The 3,860-nt window shown below is 38.4% G+C and overlaps 1 pseudogene; it reads right to left on the bottom strand.

Moving 5' to 3' along the window:
• Window positions 1-3,043: 3,043 nt before the first annotated feature.
• Window positions 3,044-3,147, bottom strand: LOC114509043 (annotated as a pseudogene).
• Window positions 3,148-3,860: the final 713 nt, after the last annotated feature.

The following is a 3,860-nucleotide window of genomic DNA, read 5'->3' as shown; positions in this document are numbered from 1 at the left end:
CACAATACCTGACACTAAACTATACTACAAGGCCACTGTAATCAAAACTGCCTGGTGCTGGCATAAAAACAGGCACATGGACCAAAGGAACAGAACAGAGAGCCCAGAAATAAACCCAAGTCTCTATGGTCAATTAATATTTGACAAAGGAGGCAGCAACATAAAATGGAATAAAAATAGCCTCTTCAACAAATGGTGTTGGGAGAACTGGACAGCTACATGCAAAAAATGAAACTCGAGCACCAACTTACACCTTATACAAATATAAATTGAAGGTGGATAAAAGACTTAAATATAAAATGTGACACCATTAAAGTCCTAGAGAAGAACGTAGGTAGGAAAATCTCAGATATTTCACGCAGGAACTTTTTTACTGAGATGTCCCCTAGAGCAAGGGACATAAAGGAAAGAATAAACAAATAGGATCTCATCAAAATAAAGAGCTTCTCCAAGGCTAAATAAAACATTAAAGCACTAAAATGAAAAGAGAACCAACTGTATGGGAAAACATATTTGCCAATGACACCCCAGAAAAGGGCTTAATCTCCAAAATATATAAAGAACTTACAAAACTGAACTCTAAGAAGACAAGGAATCCAATTAAAAAATGGGCAAAGGACCTGAACAGACACTTCTCTAAGGAGGACATACAGAGGACCCAGAGACACATGAAAAGATGTTCAGTATCACTAGCTATCAGAGAGATGCAAATTAAAACAACGAGATACCACTTCACACCAGTCAGAATGGCCATCATCAACAAAGCAACAAACAACAAGTGTTGGAGAGGTTGTGGAAAAAAGAGGACCCTAGTGCACTGTTGGTGGGACTGCAGACTGGTACAACCACTATGGAAAGCAGTATGGAACATCCTCAGAAAACTAAAAATGGTGCCCTGGCTGGCATAGCTCAGTGGATTGAGCGCAGGCTGGGAACCAAAGTGCCCCAGGTTCGATTCCCAGCCAGGGTACATTCCTGGGTTGCAGGCCATAACCCCCAGCAACTGCACATTGATGTTTTTCTCTCTTTCTCTCTCTCTCTCCCTCTCCCTCTCCCTCTCTCCTCCCTTCCCTCTCTAAAAAATAAATAAATAAAATATTTAAAAAAAAAAGAAAACTAAAAATGGATCTGCCTTTCGACCCAGCAATTCCACTGCTGGGACTGTATCCTAAGAACCCTGAAACACCAATCCAAAAGAACATATGCATCCCGATGTTCATAGCAGCACAATTTACAATAGCTAGATGCTGGAAGCAACCTAGATGCCCATCAGTAAAGGAATGGATCAAAAAACTGTGGTACATTTACACAGTGGAGTTCTATGCAGCAGAAAGAAAGAAGGAGCTCCTACCCTTTGCAACAGCGTGGATGGAGCTGGAAAGCATTATGCTAAGTGAAAGAAGCCAGGCAGTGAAAGACAAATACCATATGATCTCACCTTTAAGAGGATCCTAAACAACAAAACAAAGAAACAAGCAAATGTAACCAAAGACACTGCAATAGAGGATAGGCTGACAGTGACCACAGGGGAGAGAAGAGGGAGTTTCAGGGTACAATGCGAAGAGTTTATGGGAACAAACTTAAAGGACACATGGACAAAAACTAGGCTGAGGGTGGTAATGGAAGGGAAGTGGGGAGGTTTCAGTGGGTGGGCTGGATTGGGAGTAAAAGGAAAAAAAACTGTACTTGAACAATGATTAAAATAAAATTTAAAAAAATGAAATATTAAAGCATAATACCTTGAAAATACTGTGTACCTCTTCCATCTTCAATATTAAAATGACTTCACAAAAATTTTAAAAAAGAAACTTGATCACTTAATTACACCATATAAACAAAATAAACATTACACCAAATTAACATCATTACACAAAAATAAATGCAGGAAGGCTAAGAGACTTAAATATAAGTCACACCACCATAAAAGTCCTAAAGAGAAAGAAAGGCAGGAAAATTTCAGATATCCCACATGACAATATTTTCACTGATACATCCTCTAAGGCCAGAGACATAAAGGAAAAGAAACAAATGGGGCCACATCAAACTTACAAGATTCTGCACAGCTGTAGAAACCATCAGTGAAATGGAAGGGCAACCAACTACATGGGAAAACATTTTTGAATTATATGCAAAACAAGAATTTGATCCCCAAAATACATAAAGAACTAACTTGACTCCATTTTCTAAAGATAACACAATCAAAGAATGGACAAAAGACCTGAACAGACACATCTCCAAGGAGGACATACAGAGAGCCCAGAGACATATGAAAGGATGATCACAATGCTAGCCTTCAGAGAGGTGAAAATTAAAACTACAGTGAAATTTCACTTCACACCTATGAGAATGTCCATCCCAAACAAATTGTCCATCCCAAACAAATTAACAAACAAATGTTGGCAAGGTTGTGGAGATAAGGGAACCCTACTGCACTGTTGGTGAGAAAGCAGATTGTTACAGCCAAAGTGCAAAACAGTATGGAATTCCCTCAAAAAAAAAACTACAAATGGAAGTGCTTTTGACCTGGTACTGCAGGTGTTACGCTCTAAGGATCCCAAAAGTGCAATTCAAAAGAGCCTATACACCCCGATATTCATAGCTGCACAATTCAAAATGGCCAAGTACTAGAAGCAACCTAAGTGTCCATCAGTGAATGAGTAGATCAAAAAATCACGGTACATTTACATAATGGAATATTATGCAGCAGAAAGAAAGAAGAAGCTCCTATCCTTTGAGACAGCATGGATGGAACTGGAGAGCATTATGCTAAGTGAAATAAGCCAGGCAGTGAGGGACAAATGCCATAGGATCTCACCTTTAACTGAAATCTAATCAACAAAACAAACAAGCAAGCAAAATATTATCAGAGACATTGAAATTAAAAACAATCTGACAGTATCCAGAGCGGAAGTGGGAGGGGATAATGGGGGGAACAGGGAAAGGGCTTTCAGGAACAACTATAAAAAACACATGAAGGTCAAGCAGAGGAGGGGGTGGAAGCAGGAGAAGGAGGTGGGAATGGCTGGGGTGAGGGGTTAATGGTGGGAGGTGAATGCAGGCAACTGTACTTAAACAACAATAAAATAATTTTTAATCTGATAAGAACAGATACTACACTTGATGTTAGCCAAAAGGCCAAGAAGTGATACAATAAAATGATTTTTTAAAAAGATTTCACATACTGCTGGTAGCAATAATTTATCAAATATATCTCCCCAGGCATTTGAAGCAAAGGAAAAAATACGAGACTACATTAAACTAAAACTTTTTGCACAACAAAGGAAATCATCAACAAAGTCACAAGACAGCCCATAGAATGGAAGAAGATGTTTGCTGATACATCTTATATGGGGTTAATATGAAACATTTACACAGAATTTACAAGGCTCAACACCAAAAAATCCAAACAACCAAATTTAAAATTGGGCAAAGGACCTAAATGGCTCTTCTCCAAAGAGGACATACAGATGGCCAATGGGCATTGAATAGATGTTCAATAACATTCATTAGTGACATTAAAAATGCAACTGCAAATAATGAAAATGCAAATTAAAATCACAGTGAGATGTCATCTCACACTATCAGAATGATTCTCATCAATAAATCAACAAACAACAAATGCTGGTGAGGATGTAGTGAAAGGGATACCGTTTTGCATTTTTGGTGGGAATGCGGACTAGTGCAGCCACTGTGGAAAGCAGTATGGAGATACATCAAAAATTAAAAATTGATTTGCCTTTTGACCCAGCAAATATGTTCTCCCATACAGTTGGTTCTGTTTTTAATTTTATCATAGTTTCTTTAGCAGTCCAGAGCTTCTTAGTTTGATGTAGCCCCATTTCTTTTTCCTTCATTTCCCT

Source organism: Phyllostomus discolor, chromosome 11, assembly GCF_004126475.2.
Source record: "Phyllostomus discolor isolate MPI-MPIP mPhyDis1 chromosome 11, mPhyDis1.pri.v3, whole genome shotgun sequence".
Classification (NCBI taxonomy): Eukaryota; Metazoa; Chordata; class Mammalia; order Chiroptera; family Phyllostomidae; genus Phyllostomus; species Phyllostomus discolor.
Note: the sequence above shows the minus strand (reverse complement) of the source record. Positions and strands in the feature narration are given on the sequence as shown.